Here is a 23,242-nt window from a genome sequence, read left to right on the forward strand (position 1 = left end):
ATAAAACAAACAATACAAACTGTAACAGACGGTAAATAAAACAAACAATACAAACTGTAACAGACGGTAAATAAAACAAACAATACAAACTGTAACAGACGGTAAATAAAGTAAACAATACAAACTGTAACAGATGGTAAATAAAACAATACAAACTGTAACAGACGGTAAATAAAACAAACAATACAAACTGTAACAGACGGTAAATAAAACAAACAATACAAGCTGTAACAGACGGTAAATAAAACAAACAATACAAACTGTAACAGACGGTAAATAAAGCAAACAATACAAGCTGTAACAGACGGTAAATAAAACAAACAATACAAACTGTAACAGACAGTAAATAAAACAAACAATACAAACTGTAACAGACGGTAAATAAAACAAACAATACAAACTGTAACAGACGGTAAATAAAACAATACAAACTGTAACAGACGGTAAATAAAACAAACAATACAAACTGTAACAGACGGTAAATAAAACAAACAATACAAACTGTAACAGACGGTAAATAAAGCAAACAATACAAACTGTAACAGACGGTAAATAAAACAATACAAACTGTAACAGACAGTAAATAAAACAAACAATACAAACTGTAACAGACGATAAATAAAACAAACAATACAAACTGTAACAGACGGTAAATAAAACAAACAATACAAACTGTAACAGACGGTAAATAAAACAAACAATACAAACTGTAACAGACGGTAAATAAAGTGAACAATACAAACTGTAACAGATGGTAAATAAAACAATACAAACTGTAACAGACGGTAAATAAAACAAACAATACAAACTGTAACAGACGGTAAATAAAACAAACAATACAAGCTGTAACAGACGGTAAATAAAACAAACAATACAAACTGTAACAGACGGTAAATAAAGCAAACAATACAAGCTGTAACAGACGGTAAATAAAACAAACAATACAAACTGTAACAGACAGTAAATAAAACAAACAATACAAACTGTAACAGACGGTAAATAAAACAAACAATACAAACTGTAACAGACGGTAAATAAAACAAACAATACAAACTGTAACAGACGGTAAATAAAACAAACAATACAAACTGTAACAGACGGTAAATAAAACAATACAAACTGTAACAGACGGTAAATAAAACAATACAAACTGTAACAGACGGTAAATAAAACAAACAATACAAACTGTAACAGACGGTAAATAAAGCAAACAATACAAGAACAAACAGAAAAGCACATCTGTGATTTAAAATATATAATTTCAAGGAACCATGGTAGATCTGAAGCAACAAACAGTAAACCCGTCAAATGAGCAGAAAATGTCCATTCCTGAATTAGTGTCTTCCTGACAGTCATTCCTCTTCGTAATTTCCGATGCGCAATGAACTTGGAGGTCACCCGTTCTGACAAATGAGAGCGAGATAGAGAGAGACACTGCAAGCGTCAGATTTGTAAACAATTTAATCTCCTGATTTTATAGAATATTGATATATAGTTTATCGTATAATGACTTTTGTATTGATATAGTTTAAACCAGTCATACATGACACGATGTATTCTTCATTCACTTCCGTCAATGTAACTCCTGCCCACTTCATTCACTTTCATCACTGGAAATACTGTCCAATTCATTCACTTCCGTCACTGTAACTCCTGTCCACGTCATTCACTTCCGTCACTGGAACTCGTGTCTACGTCATTCACTTCCGTCACTGGAACTCGTGTCCACTTCATTCACTTCCGTCACTGGAACTCGTGTCCACTTCATTCACTTCCGTCACTGGAACCCCTGTCCACGTCATTTACATCCACCACTGGAACTACTGTTCACTTCATTTATTTCCATCACTCAAACTCCTGTGTACTGCATTCACTTCCGCCACTGGAACTCATGTCCACTTCATTCACTTCCGTCACTGTAAATACTGTTCACTTCATTCACTGCTGTCACTGGAACTCTTGTCCACTTCATTCACTTCCGTCACTGGAACTCCTGTCTACTTCATTCACTTCCGTCACTTAAACTCCTGTCCACTTCATTCACTTCCATCACTGGAACTTGTGTCCACGTCATTCACTTCCGTCACTGGAACTCCTGTCTATCTCATTCACTTCCGTCACTGGAACTCCTGCCCACTTCATTCACTTCCGTCACTGGAACTCCTGTTCACTTCATTCACTTCTGTCACTGGAACATCCTGTCTACTTCATTCCCTTCCGTCACTGGAACTTGTGTCCACTTCATTCACTTCCGTCACTGGAAATCGTGTCCACTTTATTCATTTCTCTCACTGAAACTCCTGTCTACTTCATTAACTTCCGTCACTGGAACTCGTGTCCACTTCATTCACTTCCGTCACTGGAACTCGTGTTCACTTCATTCACTTCTGTCACTGGAACTCCTGTCCACGTCATTCACTTCCGTCACTGGAACTCCTGTTCACTTCATTCACTTCTGTCACTGGAACTCCTGTCTACTTCATTCACTTCCGTCACTGGAACTCGTGTCCACTTCATTCACTTCCGTCACTGGAAATCTTGTCCACTTTATTCATTTCTGTCAGTGGAACTCCTGTCCACTTCATTCACTTCCGTCACTGGAACTCCTGTCTACTTCATTCACTTCCGTCACTGGAACTCCTGTTCACTTCATTCACTTCTGTCACTGGAACTCCTCTCTACTTCAATCACTTCCGTCACTGGAACTCGTGTCCATTTCATTCACTTCCGTCACTGGAAATCGTGTCCACTTTATTCATTTCTGTCACTGGAACTCCTGTCTACTTCATTCACTTCCGTCACTGGAACTCGTGTCCACTTCATTGACTTCCGTCACTGGAACTCCTGTCTACTTCATTCACTTCCGTCACTGGAACTTGTGTCCAAGTCATTCACTTCCGTCACTGGAACTCCTGTCCACTTCATTCACTTCCATCACTGAAACTACTGTCCACTTCATTCACTTCCGTCACTGAAACTCGTGTCCACTTCATTCACTTACGTCACTGAAACTCCTGTCCACTTCATTCACTTCCGTCACTGGAACTTGTGTCCAAGGCATTCACTTCATTCACTTCCGTCACTGGAATTTGTGTCCACGTCATTCGCTTCCGTCACTGGAACTCGTGTCCACTTCCTTCACTTCCGTCACTGGAACTTATGTGCACGTCATTCACTTTCGTCACTGGAAGTCATGTCCACTTCATTCACTTCCGTCACTATAACTACTGTTCACTTCCGTCACTGGAACTCCTGTCCACGTCATTCACTTCTGTCACTGGAACTCCTGTCTACTTCATTCACTTCCGTCACTGGAACTCGTGTCCACTTCATTCACTTCCGTCACTGGAAATCTTGTCCACTTTATTCATTTCTGTCAGTGGAACTCCTGTCCACTTCATTCACTTCCGTCACTGGAACTCCTGTCTACTTCATTCACTTCCGTCACTGGAACTCCTGTTCACTTCATTCACTTCTGTCACTGGAACTCCTCTCTACTTCATTCACTTCCGTCACTGGAACTCGTGTCCATTTCATTCACTTCCGTCACTGGAAATCGTGTCCACTTTATTCATTTCTGTCACTGGAACTCCTGTCTACTTCATTCACTTCCGTCACTGGAACTTATGTGCACGTCATTCACTTTCGTCACTGGAACTTGTGTCCACTTCATTCACTTCCGTCACTGGAACTCCTGTCCACGTCATTCACTTCCGTTACTGGTACTCCTCTTCACGTCATTCACTTCCGTCACTGGAACTCATCTCCACTTTATTCACTTTCATCACTGAAACTCCTGTTCACTTAATTCTGTCACTGGAGCTCCTGTCCACTTTATTCACTTCCGTCACTGAATCTCCTGTCCACGTCATTCACTTCCGCCACTGGAACTCATCTCCACTTTATTCACTTCCGTCACTGAAACTCCTGTTTACTTCATTTACTTCCCTCACTCAATCTAATTAAAATTCGATGTTGCCTCCGCTCGCATACTCGCTACACAAACAATTTAAATTAGATTGTCCACGTCATTCACTTCCGCCACTGGAACTCATCTCCACTTTATTCACTTCCGTCACTGAAACTCCTGTTTATTTCATTTACTTCCCTCACTCAATCTAATTAAAATTAGATGTTGCCTCCGCTCGCATACTCGCTACACAAACAATTTAAATTAGATTATCCACGTCATTCACATCTGTCACTGGAACTCCTGTCCATGTCATTCACTTCCGTCACTGGAACTCGTGTCCACGTCATTCACTTCCGTCACTGGAACTCCTATCCACGTCATTGACTTTCGTTACTGGAACTCCTATCCACGACATTCACTTCTGTCAATGGAACTCATGTCAACTTCATTCACTTCCGTCACTGGAACTCCTGTCCACTTCATTCACTTCCGTCACTGGAACTCATATCCACTTCATTCACTTCCATCACTTGAACTCCTGTCCACTTCATTCACTTCCGTTACTGGTACTCCTGTTCACGTCATTCACTTCCGTCACTGGAACTCATGTTCACTTAATTTTGTCACTGGAGCTCCTGTCCACTTTATTCACTTCCGTCACTTAAACTCCTGTCCACTTCCTTCACTTCCGTCACTGGAATTCCTGTCCATTTGATTCACTTCCGTCACTAAAACTCCTGTCCACGTCATTCACTTCCGTCACTGGAACTCCTGTCAACGTCATTCACTTCTGTCACTGGAACTCCTGTCCACTTCATTCACTTCCATCACTGGAACTCCTGTCCACTTCATTAACTAATCCGTCAATAGAACTACTGTCCACGTCATTCACTTCCGTCACTGGAACTCATCTCCACTTTATTCACTTCCGTCACTGAAACTCCTGTTCACTTAATTCTGTCACTGGAGCTCCTGTCCACTTCATTCACTTTCGTCACTGAATCTCCTGTCCACGTCATTCACTTCCGCCACTGGAACTCATCTCCACTTTATACACTTCCGTCACTGAAACTCCTGTTTACTTCATTTACTTCTCTCACTCAATCTAATTAAAATTAGATGTTGCCTCCGCTCGCATACTCGCTACACAAACAATTTAAATTAGATTGTCCACGTCATTCACTTCCGTCACTGGAACTCCTGTCCACGTCATTCACTTCCGTCATTGGAACTCCTGTCAACGTCATTAACTTCCGTCACTGAAACTCATGTCAACTTCATTCACTTCCGTCACTGGAACTCCTGTCCACGTCATTAATTTTCGTCACTGGAACTCCTGTCCACATCATTCAGTTCCGTCACTGGAACTTCTGTCCACATCATTCACTTCCGTCACTGGAACTACTTTTCACTTCATTCACTTCCGTCACTGGAACTTCTGTCCACGTCATTCACTTCCGTCACTGAAACTCCTGTCCACTTCATTCAGTTCCGTCACTGGAACTTGTGTCCACGTCATTCACTTCCGTCACTGGAACTCGTGTCCACGTCATTCACTTCCGTCACTGGAACCCCTGTCCACTTCATTCACTTCCGTCACTGGAACTCGTGTCCACTTCATTCACTTCCGTCACTGGAATTCCTGTCCACGTCATACACTTCCGTCACTGGAACTCTTGTCCACGTCATTCACTTCCGTTTCTGGTACTCTTGTCCACGTCATTCACTTCCATCACTGGAACTCATTTCCACGTCATTCACTTTCGTTACTGGGACTCCTGTCCACGTCATTCACTTCCGCCACTGGAACTCATCTCCACTTTATTCACTTCCGTCACTGAAACTCCTGTTTACTTCATTTACTTCCCTCACTCAATCTAATTAAAATTAGATGTTGCCTCCGCTCGCATACTCGCTATACAAACAATTTAAATTAGATTGTCCACGTCATTCACTTCCGTCACTGGAACTCCTGTCCACGTCATTCAGTTCCGTCACTGGAACTCCTGTCCACGTCATTCACTTCCGTCACTGGAACTCATGTCAATTTCATTCACTTCCGTCACTGGAACTCATGTCAACTTCATTCACTTCCGTCACTGGAACTCCTGTCCACTTCATTCACTTCCATCACTGGAACTCCTGTCCACGTCATTGACTTCCGTCACTGGAACTCATGTCAACTTCATTCACTTCCGTCACTGGAACTCGTGTCCACGTCATTCACTTTCCTCACTCGAACTTCTGTGTACGTGATTTCTTTCCGTCAATGGAACTCCTGTTCACTTTATTCACTTCCGTCACTGGAACTCCTGTCCACATCATTCACTTCCGCCACTGGAACTCCTGTCCACATCATTCACTTCCGTCACTGGAACTTCTGTCCACATCATTCACTTCCGTCACTGGAACTACTTTTCACTTCATTCACTTCCGTCACTGGAACTTCTGTCCACATCATTCACTTCCGTCACTGGAACTCCTGTCCACGTCATTCACTTCCGTCACTGGAACTACTTTTCACTTCATTCACTTCCGTCACTGGAACTTCTGTCCACGTCATTCACTTCCGTCACTGAAACTCCTGTTCACTTCATTCACTTCCGTCACTGGAACTCGTGTCCACGTCATTCACTTCCGTCACTGGAACCCCTGTCCACTTCATTCACTTCCGTCACTGGAACTCCTGTTCACTTCATTCAACTTCCGTCACTGGAACTCCTGTTCACTTCATTCACTTCCGTCACTGGAACTCTTGTCCACTTCATTCACTTCCGTCACTGGAACTCTTGTCCACTTCATTCACTTCCGTCACTGGAACTCATCTCCACTTCATTCACTGGAGCTTCATTCTACTTCAGCTATGTTTGCTTTGTGACATGCTTTAACATGTCCACACCTGCCACAGTTTGTAGGGACACTAGTCACGTGGGCGTCCTGTAACATTTCCACACCTACCACAGTTTGTAGGGACACTAGTCACGTGGGCGTCCTGTAACATTTCCACACCTACCACAGTTTGTAGGGTGACATACATATTTTTTTCTCTGAACTTCCTCGATATGCATGCTGTCCCATCTAACACGAACCCTTTTCAATTCATTTCTATTGTTTATTCGGAGTATGATAAAATATTTTTATGGTTTATTGGGAGTATGACAAAACATTTTCTTCATTATTTATTGGGAGTATGGTAAAACATTTTTATGGTTTATTTGGAGTATGATAAAACATTTTTATGGTTTATTTGGAGTATGATAAAACATTTTTATGGTTTATTGGGAGTATGGTAAACATTTTTTATGGTTATTGGGAGTATGATAAAACATTTTTATGGTTTATTTGGAGTATGATAAAACATTTTTATGGTTTATTGGGAGTATGGTAAACATTTTTTATGGTTATTGGGAGTATGATAAAACGTTTTTATGGTTTATTGGGAGTATGGTAAACATTTTTTATGGTTATTGAGAGTATGATAAAACATTTCTATGGTTTATTTGGAGTATGACAAAACATATAGGCTATTGAGAATATATGATAAATCATTTAAAAACGTTTCAATTTTTTTTTTTAAATGTTTTAATAACGTATTCAAAACATTTTCATCGCAATCATGAAAAATAATATAATCAGATATCTATCTAATATTTATCTAATTAATTTTTTAAGGGGGGTGTTCTACCATTAATTTTTAATTTTCAAAGGGGGTCCAGTGGCGGATCTAGACTTTTCTGTAGGAGGGGTTGAGGCCCGAAGGGGGGGATGGGGTATGGAGGTGTTACCCCCTCCTATCAGGGGGGTCCCGGTGGCCTCCACCTGGAAAATTGTAAAAACATTGTTAATGCATTTTATATTTAAATTCGTGTTGCTTCCTTATATTTATATCTGGGTTAGAATAGGTTCTCCGTACAGCTTGCTTGTCGTAAGAGGCGACTAAATGGGGCAGTCTTTATGATGAGACCGCAAAAACCAAGGTTCCGTCTCACTGCAGGCGGGGCACGAAAATTAAGATCCCTCCCTGCTCAAAGGCCGTAAGCGCCGAGCGTAAGCCTAAATTTTGCAGCCTTTCCCCGACAATGGTGACGTCTCCATATGAATGAAATATTCTCGAGCGGGACGTTAGATAGCCTAATATCATTCAATCAGTCATATAGTTATCAAAACAAAAGAAGAAGAAAAGAAAAACACGAAGAGCAGGGTGGGGGGTGTTCTGACCCCCCCCCCCACCACCTTATAATCCACCACTGGGGTCCTCCCTCAAAATGCGCTATTTTCCCACTTTTTCAAGTTAAGCAAACATTTCTGAAAAGGGGAGGGGGGGGGGGGGGGGGGGTGTTCCAACTCCCAGAACAACCCTTTGGATCCGCCATTGTAATTTTGATAGTTGAAAATACAGTGGCGGATCTATCTAAATGATTGTATCTCAAAGTGAGTATCCAAGTCAAAATAATTTTTACATGAATTTTTTGAATTGCGCACCAAAGGTAACGTGCTATATAATTACGTATACATATATGTAATATGCAATACTAAATTGTATACATAAATATCACAGGTACATGTCAAATATATATACTTATATTTACATATATGTAAATGAACTGTTAGTATTTAGTTTATTGTCTTTATATATCTCATATTGTGTAACGTGATTGTATGCCAACATATGTTTGGTGAATCAATAAATAAAATGAAAAATTGTTTCTTAATTTTGTTTTCATTTTCAAATAAAATATCCCATCAATGTATATTTTGAATAGCTTAGAAGATCTAAAATTTTAGGGACTGATTTCATGTTTTGCATCAAAATCATCTTGTGAAATACTTAAACGGTACTATACAATTATGGGGTATTTTGTGCGACAAATTGAGATCGGGTTCGGGATGTATTAAATCTTACCTCCATCGGACTTTATCATAGGGCATAACGATAGTGTCCGAGGGTAGTTCGGGTGCATAGCAACGGACATTTCGGCGGGTAACCGGATAAGAAGGTAAGGCTAGTACGGCGTGTTTTATTATAATTCAGTATACGGTAGTCAGTGTACTTGTCAGGAGGATAGTTATAAAGTTTATATTCTGTTATTGGTGTCGAGATTTGTCCGGGGGTAGGACACGCAGGCTTAAAGCGCCATAGCAAAAGTATGAGTTTATGATTTTCCAAAATGGCGGCCGCAAACAAGTGCGCGCTACCATAAAAAAAAAAGTTAATCCAAGATTTTTTTTACTCTTCCCCTGCCTTTATATTGTGACATGTGCTGGGTAAAACGTATGAAAAACTGACTTCCTTTTCTTCATATTTCGATCTTGATACCGTTTGAGCGAGAACAGCTACCACAGTCACTTGTTTCATTTGAACCTGGCACACTATACTATAACACGAGACGTTTCTGAAACAAGCACCTGTGACACCTACACATATCATGTGATGTTCAGAGTTTTGATCAGGTTCAATTCAAACAATATTTATTTACCAAATACTCTGTTCATCATTGCTTCCCAAGGTCATCTCGTGCATACTGATGATTGTTTTACGTCCTGTCCAGAATTTTCACCCATGTTGTGATGTCACCAGCTGTAGGTGAAGTACCACAAATTTAGACCTATGCTTAGCGCTCAGGGTCATAGCCGTCAGTTTATGCTTTATACCGGTCGCGGTAGCTCTGGTGGAGTGTTCTATGCTTAGCGCTCAGGGTCATAGCCGTCAGTTTATACTTTATACCGGTCGCGGTAGCTCTGTGGTGGAGCGTTCGCTTTGTAACTTGGAGTCTTGAGCACTCAGGGTCATAGCAGTAAGGGTTCTTTATTGTACCAACGCTCGTCGTGACATGGCACCTTCATTTTTAAGTTGTCAACTAACCCGATTAAGGCGGGTTACACCAGGAAAAGATTTTTCTACCAGTAACCCCAATACTTTTTATGACCCAGAGGGTCATACCTTTCACCCGATTTCAGGATTTGGTTTTGTAAAATAGTTCGTGCATGTAATTTCCAGTATGCATCAAAAGCTTGAATCCACATAAACAATGCCAATGGCCATGGTATAAGTTATCAAAGCAAAAAGAATTCCCTCCCTTCTGGGTCTCAAACCCCCAGGCGGCAATTTTGCACATTATGTCAATTCATATGTGGTAGTGATTTTGATTTTGTTTAGGATTTCATATCGCAGTCTAGGTCAAAAACTTTCCAAGCTACGTACTAGTCCGGTTGGGCTAGTTGAATGTAAAATTTACCAGCCCGAAAAAAAATCACTAGTCCAAAATAAAAACAGTTTATTAAAGCAAATATAACTTACAAAAAAAAAAAAAATGTTTTTGCATAGTAAGAATAAAAACAAAAACAAATAAAAAAAACTTCAGTCATACTCCCACTCATATAATATTAAATTTCTGTCAATTTCAGATTCAAGCAATTTATTTTCAGTCTCCTCCTCCTCATCCTACATTTTTCACAATACTTACACAACATTGTATTTTTTTTCATCGTCAAATTTTAGCTATGGACGGATTAAGGTCCATGATTGAACAAATCCACGCTTTCTCTTTGACTCGTATCTTTCTTCCACACTTCGTTTTTCCCACTCGCCAACAGCGGAAGAGCGACCTGTGTAGGTGACATACGATTCGTACCCAGACCTTTCTCAGGGCTTGAAGCTAATTTTTTATTTCACCAGTCCAGCCGGACTGATGGGGTATAATTTCAACCAGTCCGCAGAAAAATTTACCAGTTTAACAAAGTTTTCCAGAAATAATTAAACGTATTTAATTTCGTTAATGTTAACAAAATGAAATTTAACTCAATATGTCTCAGACAATATTGTAACACTTAAATGTGGGATTTATATTTACGAATCAGATTCGTCTGATATCTACAGATCGAAGCATGCCAAATGTGTGTATAAGATTTCATAAGTATATGCTTTAGAAAATTAACCAGTCCCACCGGACTGACTAAAACAAATGTCAGTCCGCCAGACTTTTAACCAGTCACAGACTGACGGACATATGTTAATTTCGAGCCCTGTTTCTCATTCGTACCTGAGACATTTCGTATCTCTTTTCAGCGTATTAGAGTTTGACATTAAAGATGAAATTACCCGGTACGAAATAGTTTGGACTCGATAAACTGGCAAGCAAAGTCAGCCAATCAAATAACGTTATTATACAAGGTGTTTACAGATTTTTGATAAAGTCCTGTATATATATATAATTATATATATATATGCATTTTTTAAAGAAAAATTTATACTATTCCGATCGGGCTAGTGCAGCAAAAAATTTACTAGCCCGACAGAAATTTTACTAGAAATAGGGCATCAGTCTAGCGTTTTTCGTCCAGACTGATATCGGTAGATCCAACTTCTACCAGATTGAAAATGTTTCAACAGGATTTGAGTTTGTCGATGAAACAAAATGGATGCTGACATATTTTACAAGGTCATGTATTTAAATCAGCCAATCAGAGATGAGTTACACATGCCCGTATCATTCTAAAGGTGTTTTCCAGTTTGTAAATAGGCCTATGTCAAATTTGGAAATAAGTTTAAACTGAGAACACGTAGGTAGACATAATGATTCTTATTGGTTGTCGAAAATATCCATCCGTCTGAAATATCAACACTTTCCCCTACTAAAGAACACAACATGCACACCTGGGCGTCCCTGAGTCTCCCCGTCTATCATGTAGACAACACACCTGAACATCCCTGAGTCTCCTCGTCTATCATGTAGACAACACACCTGAACGTCCCTGAGTCTCCCCGTCTATCATGTAGACAACACACCTGGACGTCCCTGAGTCTCCTCGTCTATCATGTAGACAACATTTCTCAATCTTGATCTATCAGACCACTTCTATTCGTATACCCTTTCACTTGTATTCATATACTTTTTAGTTCACCTGAGCTGAAAGCTCAAGTGAGCTTTTCTGATCGCTTTTTGTCCGTTGTCTGTCCGTCCGTCTGTATGTCTGTCCGTCTGTCTGTTAAACTTTTCACATTTTCGACTTCTTCTCCAGAACCACTGGGCCAATTTCAACCAAACATGGCCAAAAGCATCTTTGGGTGAAGGGCTTTCAAGTTTGTACAAATGAAGGGCCATGTCCCTTTCAGAGGGGATATAATCACAAAAATGCAAAAATAGGGTGGGGTCATTTAAAAATCTTCTTCTCAAAAACCACTGGGCCAGAAGAGCTGAAATTTGCCTGAAAGCTTCCTGACATATTGCAAATTCTAGCTCAAATCATGGCCCCCGGTAGTAGGATGGGGTCACAAGGGGGGATCAAAGTTTTACATACAAATATATAGGAAAAATCTTTAAAAATCTTTTCCCCAAGAACCACTGAGCCAGAAAAGCTGAGATTTATATGAAAGCTTCCTGATATAGTACAGATTCTAAATTTTTAAAATCATGGCCCCCGGGGGTCAGATGGGGCCACAATAGGGGGTCAAAGTTTTACATACAGATATATAGGAAAAATCTTTAAAAATCTTTTCCCCAAGAACCACTGAGCCAGAAAAGCTGAGATTTATATGAAAGCTTCCTGATATAGTACAGATTCTAAATTGTTAAAATCATGGCCCCGGGGGTTGGATGGGGCCACAATAGGGGGTCAAAGTTTTTATTTTTTGTTTGTTTTTTTTGTTGTTTTTTTGTTTTTTTTTTATTTTTTATAGTGCAGATTCAAGTTTGTTAAAATCATGGACCCCGGGGATTGGATGGGGCCTCAAGGGGGGCATCAAAGTTTTACATACAAATTTATAGGAAAAATCTTTTAAAATCTTCTTCCCAAGAACCACTGAGCCAGAAAAGCTGAGGTTTATATGAAAGCTTCCTGATATAGTGCAGATTGTAAATTGTTAAGATCATGGCCCCTGGGGGTCGGATGGGGCCACAATAGGGGGTCAAAGTTTTACATACAAATATATAGGAAAAATCTTTAAAAATCTTCTTCCCAGAACCACTAAGCCAGAAAAGCTGAGATTTATATGAAAGCTTTCTGATATAGTGCAGATTCAGGTTTGTTAAAATCATGCCCCCCCTGGGGTAGGATGGGGCCACAATAGGGGATCAAAGTTTTACATACAAATATATAGGGAAAATCTTTAAAAATCTTCTTCTCAAGAACCATTGGGCCAAAGAAGTTCACAATTACATGAAAGCTTTCTGACATAGTGTAGATTCAAGTTTGCAAAAACCATGGCCTCCAGGGGAAGGTTTGGGCCATAATAGGGACTACGGTTTTACATGCAAATAGATATGGAAAATCTTCTGATATGGACCAAGGTGACTCAGGTGAGCGATGTGGCCCATGGGCCTCTTGTTGTGTCGCCTGCGTTACACGCAGTGGCGACATATAGGGATCACTATCCGTCGTCTGGCGTCGTCGTCACAAAAAATTTCTGTCACAGTTTTCTGAAGAACCACATGGGGCAACTCCCTGATATTTGGCACAGAGCATCAGTGTGGCCAACTGTATTGTGTAAGACATTTTCGAATCTGTCGCTTATCAACTTCCTGTTTGCCGGGACTTAGAATTTTTTACAGCAAAAACATTTCTGTCACACTTTTCTCAAGAACCACATGGGGCAACTCCCTGATATTTAGCACAGAGCATCAGTGTGGCCAACTGTATTGTGTAAGACATTTTCGAATCTGTCGCTTATCAACTTCCTGTTTGCCGGGACTTAGAATTTTTATTTTATGATTAACTGAAGGACAGTATTTTTATGTACAAAAGGACAGTATTTGTAATTCCCATACTGAAGGACAGTATATGTGATTTCAGAACAGCACTAATTATGATTTTTCTTGAGAAACAGTAAATTGGATATATAAAAAGACAACGAGACTAAGCAGTAAACCCAACAGATAACTAGTACTTATTGTAACGGGGACCGTTACAGATGTTCCCCAAACATTCCCCCATTTAGCAAGTGGTGTCATTTATTTCAGTACAACTGGTTTTGACAATTGCAAACTGTGAAACATGTGAATATAGAACTCTTTTATAACGTTCAGTCCATTTCATGCTAATACAAATCAGTTATAAAGATCTGAGAGTTTAGTGCACGTGCACGTACGTGCATACACGTGCATATAAATAATTCGACCATCTCGATACATTAGAAATCTTACTATATGAGTACAAGAGAAGTTTCACAACTGTTCAATGAAAAACGAGAAATTAACGGCAACTCAAAACTACAAACACCGAAATCAATGCACGTGCATACACGTGTGCGTGAGTAAGACACAGCAATTTTGTTGATGCTATTCAATAGACATTTGAACAATATACTTACTATATGAATTTGGTATCGATTGCTTCACTCATAAGAAAGTTATTGGGATTTCAAAATCGTCCAATCAGAATTAAGCGCACGTGCATGCACGTGCAGGAAGGTGATTTTGACCCTAATAATAAATTGAAAGGTACCAAAGATACCTGAAACCTAAATTTCAAACGTATTCATTGCAATCTAAAAATGTTATAGACCAATACTTAAATTTAGACGTCAAAAATTACAATGCATGCGCATTCACGCGCATGCAATTTTGATTATGGAAAATTTGTTGAACCATTTCATAGGCATTCATATCATAGATCCTCAGGGTAAATTTGAATTCATTTCAGTTTTTAATTCAATAGTTATGACCATTTTAGTATCCGAAAAATGAAAGAAAAGCTATGCACGTGCATACACGCGCACGTGAGTACGACCCAGCATCAATGTTGATGTCATTCAATAGACATTTGATAGATATACTTACAGTATAAATTTCATATTGTTTCCATCATTTATAAGAAAGTTATGGCGATTTTAAAATCGTCCAATCACAATTTAGCACACGTGCATGCATGTGCCGGATAGTTAATATGACTGTACTCATTTGTTGAGAATGTCAAGATACATACACAATACAAGTTTGAAAAGATTTTGACAAAAAACAAAAAAGTTATGGTCATTGAATTAATTGAACCTTCAAAAGACAATGCACGTGCATGCGCATGCGCGTTTGCAATTTTTGTTACATCGATCTGTAGATATTTGGCATGTCTACCTATCCTGTATATATCATCAAATTGTATTAATTTACATGAAAGTTATAAACGGTTTTGTATTATCCAATCAAATTGAAGCACACGTGCATGCGCGTGCAGAATTGAAATTTTGACGATGCCAAACGGTTAAGGGTGTCAAGTTATTCCTGCAATATAAATATCAAACGATTTCATTGAAAAATAAAAAAGTTAGACGCATTCCAAAGTTTGTAAACAAAAAATCCAATGCACATGCATGCATTTTCAGACAAAATGATGTTCGTTCCGCACATCTACAAAGAGTATTCTATCATCCTAAAAAGGTTTCGTCTTGATCCCTTAAGTAGTTTCTGAGAACACTCGTGGACATAAAAGGGTGACAAGAATAAAGAAAGAATAATAATAATAACTAGTACTTATTGTAACGGGGACCGTTACACATGTTCCCCAAACATTCCCCCATTTAGTAAGTGGTGACATTTATTTCAGTACAAGTGGTTTTGACTATTGCAAACTGTGGAGCATGTGAATATATAACTATCTTATAACATTCAGTCCATTTTATACTAGTTCAAATCAGTTATAAAGATCTGAGAGTTTTGTGCACGTGCATATAAATCATTCGACCATCTCGATACATTAGAAGTCTTACAATATGAGTACAAGAGAAGTTTCACAACTGTTCAATGAAAAACGAGAAATGAACGGCAACTCAAAACTACAAAGACCGAAATCAATACACGTGCATACACGTGCGCGTGAGTACCACACAGCAATTTTGTTGATGCTATTCAATAGACATTTGAACAATATACTTACTTCACAACTGTTCAATGAAAAACGAGAAATTAACGGCAACTCAAAACTACAAAGACCGAAATCAATGCACGTGCATACACGTGCACGTGAGTACCACACAACAATTTTGTTGATGCTATTCAATAGACATTTGAACAATATACTTACTATATGAATTTGGTATTGATCGCTTCACTCTTGAGAAAGTTATTGGGATTTCAAAATCGTCCAATCAGAATTAAGCGCACGTGCATGCACGTGCAGGGAAGTGATTTTGAGACTATTAGTAAATTGAGAGGCCCAAAACATACTTACAACCTAATTTTCAAACCTATTCATTGCACTCCCAAAATGTTATAGACCAATACTTAAATTTAGAAGTCAAAAATTACAATGCACGCGCATTCACGCGCACGCGATTTTGATAATGGAAAATTTGTTGACACCATTTCACAGACATTCATATCATAGATCCTCAGGGTAAATTTGAATTCATTTCAGTTTTTAATTCAATAGTTATGACCATTTTAGTACCCGAAAAATGAAAGAAAAGCTATGCACGTGCATACACGGGCACGTGAGTATGACTCAGCATCAATGTTGATGTCATTCAATAGACATTTGATAGATATACCTACAGTATAAATTTCATATTGATTCCATCATTTATAAGAAAGTTATGGCGATTTGAAAATCGTCCAATCACAATTTAGCACACGTGCATGCACGTGCCGGATGGTAATTATGACTGTACACTTTTGTTAAGAATATCAAGATACATACACAATACAAGTTTGAAAAGATTTTGACAAAAAACAAAAAAGTTATGGTCATTGAAAGAATTGAACTTTCAAAAGACAATACACGTGCGTGCGCATGCGCGTTTGCAATTTTTATTACATCGATCTGTAGATATTTGACATGTCTACCTATCCTGTAAATATAATTAAATTTCCTTGATTGGCATGAATGTTATAAACGGTTTTGTATTATCCAATCAAATTGAAGCACACGTGCATGCGCGTGCAGAATTGAAATTTTGACGATGCCAAACAGTTAAGGGTCCCATGTTATACCTAGGATATAAATAGCAAACGATTTCATTGAAAAATAAAAAAGTTAAACTGATTCTAAAGTTTCTAAACAAAAAATCCAATGCACGTGCATGCACATGCATGCATTTTCAGACAAAATGACATTCGTTCCGCACATCTACATATGCTATACTATCATCCTAAAAAGGTTTCATATTGATCCCTTGAGTAGTTTCTGAGAACACTCGTGGACAAAAAAGTCCCAAGAAGAAAGAAAGAATAATAATAATAACTAGACACGATCTCGTTGCAAGCAACGAGTAGGTCTTCCGTCCGATTTGTTGATGCACTCGGAGTTAAAAAAAAAAAAGAAAGACAAATGAGTCCCAATTTAGTTTCCGACTTTAAGACACTTTAGATATAATCAATTTTTCATATCATAAGCTTCTGAAGCAAAGTTGCGGTGAAATTCGTTTGAAATTCGACTCTCCTGGCGAGCCATAAGGCCCGCGGGCCTATTTCTTGATGTCATTTGTTAGCCCTCTATAGACTCAACAACTTTAGTTCTATATGTCTTTACAAAATATTTACCTGTAAAAAGTTATTGAGATCGACCGATATGGACAAAAAATCGACTCTACAGGCGAGCCATTAGGACCATAGGCCTATTTCTTGATATCAATCGATAGATCTCGATAAACTGAACAACTTTTGTTCAATATGTCCTTACAAAATATTTACCAGTTACAAGTTTTTGAAATCGACTGATATCGACAAAAATCGACTCTACAGGCGAGCCATGAGGCCCACAGACCCATTTTTTGATATTGATCGATAGGTTATGACACATTGAACAACTTTTGTTCAATAATGCTTTTCAAAAAATATGTCGTCAAGATATGAGGCGTCAAATATTTACGATTTTGGCCCTTAAAATCTCTAATTACGTAACATATGACCTACTTTTTGATTTGATAAGATCAAGCTCGTTGAGATGAACATTTCCGCTTCTACAACTTATTATAAAATATTAATAGTTTCTGAGATATTCTCAAAAACATTTGGACCCTTCTGAACCCCTAATTTAAAGGGCCAGCCCGTTTTGCTTGATATCGTAAGAAAGGCCTTGTCATTTTAAACATTTTTTGCTCAACAAGTATTTAGAAATTCTTTACCGTTCTCGAGTTATCTCTACAAGAAATATTTAGGGGCCAAACTGTAGCTCCCTAATGGGGCCACATAGGGAAAAAACGAAATGTACATATTGTTTAGATTATCATTCTGAACCACTTTTGTTCAATAATGCTTTTCAAAATATTTGTCGTTTTCAAGATATGAGGCGTCAATTATTTATGATTTTGGCCCTTAAAATCCCTTATTACGTAACATATGACCTACTTTTTGATTTGATAAGAACAAGCTCGTTTAGATGAACATTTCCGCTTCAATGACTTATTACAAAATATTAATAGTTTCTGAGATATTCTCATAAACCTTTGGACCCTTCTGGGCCCCTCATTTAAAGGGTCAGCCCCTTTTGCTTGATATCGTAAGAAAGGTCATGACATTTCAAACATTTTTTGTTCAACAAGTATTTAGAAATTCTTTACCGTTCTCGAGTTATTTCTAGAAGTAATTTTTAGGGGCCAAACTGTAGCTCCCTAACGGGGCTACATAGGGTAAAAACGAAATATGCATATTGTTCAGATCATCATTCTGAACAACTTTTGTTCTTTATTGCTTTTCCAAATATTTGTCGTTTTCGAGATACAAGGGGTAAAAAATTTATGGTTTTGGCCCTTAAAATCCCTTATTACGTAACATATGACCTAAATTTTTATATGAATAGATTTGGATTGTTGAGATGAACATTTTTTGTTCTTTGACTTATACCAAAATATTAACGATTTTTGAGATATTTGATCTAGACTTTGAGCCCTTCTAGATCCCTAATTTAAGGGGCTAGCCCCTAAATCTTGATATTTTCGAAAAGATCTCGTAAATGTGCACAACTTTTGTTCTACATGTCTTAACAAAATATTTGCAAGAAAAAAGATATTGGAGATCAAAGGTCAAAAATCGCCGAAATCGGCGAAAAATTTTGGCATCCATTTTTTCAGGTCCAGGCGAGCGTTTAGGCAAATCGCCTCCGGTAAAATCGAATCCCCCACAAATCTTCTAAAATGTTTACTCTATCTTGTGTAGAAATTTCAAGACTCTAGCTTCAAAACTGACGGAGGAGATGTGTGGACAACAAGGCCCTTCAAAAAGTCACTAAAAGAGAGATAACTCCTGACCGGAAGTGACGTCAAGCACGAAATTTTGCAAGCAAAGTCTCGTCACCAAAAGACATCTTTCCTGAAAATTTCGTGAAAATTGATCGAGAAATGGCTGAGAAAAACGCGTGTACTACCAAGGAAAATAATAATAATAATAATGAAGAAGAAGAACGCGAACAATAATAGTAAGGTCTTCCGCAGGAGACGGAAGACCTTAATAATAATAATAATAATGAAGAAAAAGAACACGAACAATAATAGTAAGGTCTTCCGCAGGAGACGGAAGACCTTAATAATAATAATAAGAAAAGTGAAAAATCAACAATAGAATAATAGAAGGTTCTTCCGCTGAAGACGGAAGACCCTAATAATAATAATAAGAAAAGTGAAAAATCAACAATAGAATAATAGAAGGTTCTTCCGCTGAAGACGGAAGACCCTAATAAGAAACAGAGTAAAAACAATATGTTCCCAAACTTTGTTTGGGGAACATAATAATAATAATAACTAGTTCTAATTGTAACGGGGACCGTTACAGATGTTCCCCAAACCTCCCCTAATTAAAAAGTGATGTCCTTGTGAATCTATAGGAAAAAATCATTTTATTTTAGCCTTTAATTACATGTAGTACGTTCAATATGGTCATTTCAGTACCAAGAAATGAAAGAAAGCGTTGCACGTGCATACACGCGCATGCGTGTATGATTCCGAATTTTTGTTGATGTCGTTCAACAGGCATTTGTATCATATACCCACAGTATGAATTTCATAACGTTTCCACCAAATATAAGGAAGTTATAGCGATTTTAAAATCGTCCAATCAGAAATCAGCACACGTGCATGCACGTGCTGAGCAGTAATTCTAACCACAGCAATTTGTAAGGAGTACCAAGATACATCTAAACCCCTAATATGAATAGAATTTGATGAAAAACAAAAACGTTATCGGCCTTTAAAAATTGAACATTTAAAAAACGTTGCACGCACATGCGCGTGTGCGTTGGCATTTTTTGTTACACCAACATATAGATACACATATTGTCTACATATGCTGTGAATATCATCTCATTCGCTTCATAAATAAGATAGTTACAAACGTTTTAGCATTATCCAATCAAAATGAAGCGCACGTGCATGCGCGTGCAAATTAGTAATTTTGACCATGTAAATCAGTTAAGGGTCTCAATATCTACCTATGATATGAATTTCAAGCCATTTCAATGAACAACAAAAAAGTTAGACTGATTCCAAAGTTAGCGTACAAATTTTGTAATGCGCGTGCACGCGCATGAGTGCGCGTGCTGGCAAAATAACTATTATTTTTCATATGTACAAATGATATACTATCATCCTATTTAGGTTTTATATCGCTTCCTTCAATATTCTGATTTTCCATTTTTTGTACCAAAATTGCAATGCACGTGCGCGCGCGTGCATGCACGTGCAAACAAAATGACTATCACTATGCACATCTACAAACGCTATACTATCATCCTGGAAAGTTTCATATCGATCCCTTTTGTAGTTTCTGAGAACACTACCGGACAAAAAAGTACCGGAGAAAAAGAATAATAATAATAATAATAATAATAATAAGAAACAGAGTAAAAACAATATGTTCCCAAACTTTGTTTGGGGAACATAATAAGAAACAGAGTAAAAACAATATGTTCCCAAACTTTGTTTGGGGAACATAAATATGTATAACACAAATATCAAAGTAGGAAAAGGAAAGCCTAGCATCAGCAAACTATATAAAATTTGAGAGTGATAAAACATATAAAGTGAGGACAATTTTTAATCATATGACCATAAACGTGACCCACAGCATACGAAAGATGTAGATACAAAATATTAGATTAGAACAAGTGGTGTGAAGACATGTTCTCTCAAAACCATTTTTTTCACAATTTGAAATAGAGTATTAGATAGGTGTCCATATAGCTATATTTACATTTGCCAATGCACTTCCTTATATGACAGTACTAATGAAATCGATGTTCAATTTCGTATGACATGAATTTGGTCACGTGATCAGTTTGTTCTTGCGTATGAATACAATCACCGCTTCAAAAGTCAGTTCCTGTATTTTCACCTGGGTTCTTGCTTATGCAATGCAGTGGGGGATTTAGACACCCCCCTCACTCTCGCCACAAATTTAAATAATAGAAATAGTGCGAGTAAAATTCCAGATTGGCACCCAAAATGGCTGAGTATTTTGGTTAATACTTGACTTTCACCCCCACCCCCCTTCGTAAAACCTGGATCCGCCACTGCAATGATATCATAACAGAAACAAACGCAGCAGGATATTTATACAGATTTTATTTTGTAAACAAACAAGAATTTCATCAATTTATAAAAGAGAAACATTAAACATATCATTCTGTTGTTTCATTTTATACAGTTTTAAATACCGTCTTCAACTTCTGCATGGCGATTTTATAAAGTTCTATGATATTGGAAGCGAAAACATGTAGACAGAGTTATAAGCCTATTTACTTTATGATGATAAGTTAACCTGTTGTTTCCTGGCATTGCTTCCATCACGGCTATGACTCGCCATGATCGTAAGTGAGGCTGGTTTCGAGGCTCGAAAAATTTAGATGTTCATGTCAGGGTACCGGTGCGAGTCTTCATTAAAATCCTACAACAGAAATTTCTCAAGTGAACAAAAACTCCGTCAGTTCGTTTTTATTTTCTTTTACACACACTGAAGGTAAATAAAAGACGCAACCTACCTGCACTTTGTCTAAATCTGTCCTACTGTCTTGAATCGTCTCCTGCATGGCTACGTTTACCGCGAGTCCTAACGATGAACATACCGTTGTTTCTTTCCAAAAAGCTGACTTAAGAGCTTAACGTTAACTTGACCCATCATATCCACCATCAATTCTCTCAGATCCTTTGAATTTCTTTCGAAATCTGTGATCAACAAACGTTTTCAACTTAGTAAGCTAGACCGACACCAGTTTCTCCATCGCTGATCGCGACCAAATCACACCACGGATGTAGTTTACTCTTCTTGTCGTCATTTCAGTTAACGCTCTAAATTACCTTTATTTTACACAGGTTTCGTCTTTTTTTAACATTTTCAATTAAATATCTCTCTCTTATATTCTCTTTTATATTGTTCCTAATTTTTTATTCGATAAAACTCTAACGAACTATATTTTGTGTTCTACGATGGTCTAGAAGAGAGAGAGTATACTATATTTAACATTACTGACTGTGGAAAAAAAACCGGTCTCGGGTATGTGTATAACTGTTGCATAACACTTCCTGTCTGCTTCAACGCCCAAGACCTCGATCAGCGCACGCTCTACCCGTGAAACTGCTAAGACAACATTAGACACGCCACATGAACACCGCTTGGTATTCAATACCAATAAAGCATCAATCTAATTAAAATGAAATATTTAATCGATCCAAATTTCAAATTGTCAAATTTTAATTACATTTTTAGGGCTTTGAATATCAGAGAGAGAGAGAGAGAGAGAGAGAGAGAGAGAGAGAGAGAGAGAGAGATTGTGAGAGAAAGGCATTGCATATTTTAAGGGAGGTAATGTAATACCACAAAGTAGATAACGAGTAAAACGCACTTTTGGGGTATACGCCACCCCTGTCGTATATGTGTGGCCTTACTCTACAAAGTATGATGGATTTTGATGGATTTTGATTCAACATGCAATTAGAGAGTAATTTCGATGATGCTGACATTCATATGTACCGTAATAAAAGGAATAGTTGTAAGCGAGGAAACCAGCACTTGACGAAGGAATTGTTAGAGACATTTACAATTTTGACATCCTGTATGCAACGCGTTGAACATATATACACAGGGTCTTCTCCCCTGCGTGTTGTTTTAAGAACACGTGCAGCACGGACCCGACAGGTGTACATATATAAGTGAAGTTCGATTGAAGTTGGAAAACAAAATTTTTTCTTTTAGCATAATATAAAACTTACATTTTTTTATTCCTATAACATACAAAATAATATTTTGTTATGAATAAATGTTTGAACCAATTCTCGAAGTCTACACAAACGCCATTAAAACAGACAGAACATATTAATCTTGCACTCATATACGGTCATTGTATTATATTTTTATTGTCAAAATTATTAGGACACAGCTCCTAATCCAAGATACATTATCATTATATGTAGCA

The 23,242-nt window shown here is 37.9% G+C and overlaps 1 protein-coding gene and 1 long non-coding RNA gene across 2 annotated transcripts in view; one reads left to right on the forward strand and one right to left on the reverse strand.

The window, feature by feature from the left end:
- The first annotated feature begins 8,836 nt into the window (after positions 1-8,836).
- Positions 8,837-23,242, forward strand: part of LOC130046480 (uncharacterized) — a 51,383-nt gene continuing 36,977 nt past the window's right edge. Inside the window, exon 1 of the mRNA XM_056147864.1 lies at positions 8,837-8,910. The gene's annotated coding sequence lies outside the window, so the exon portion shown is untranslated. The remainder of the gene's footprint in view (positions 8,911-23,242) is intronic.
- Positions 21,380-22,058, reverse strand: LOC130049831 (uncharacterized). The gene is made up of 2 exons (XR_008798177.1): positions 21,812-22,058; positions 21,380-21,717 (listed from the first exon to the last, which is right to left on the reverse strand). It is a non-coding gene; the product is annotated as an uncharacterized LOC130049831 (long non-coding RNA).

The sequence above is a fragment of the Ostrea edulis genome, chromosome 8, assembly GCF_947568905.1.
Source record: "Ostrea edulis chromosome 8, xbOstEdul1.1, whole genome shotgun sequence".
In the NCBI taxonomy this organism is placed as follows: Eukaryota; Metazoa; Mollusca; class Bivalvia; order Ostreida; family Ostreidae; genus Ostrea; species Ostrea edulis.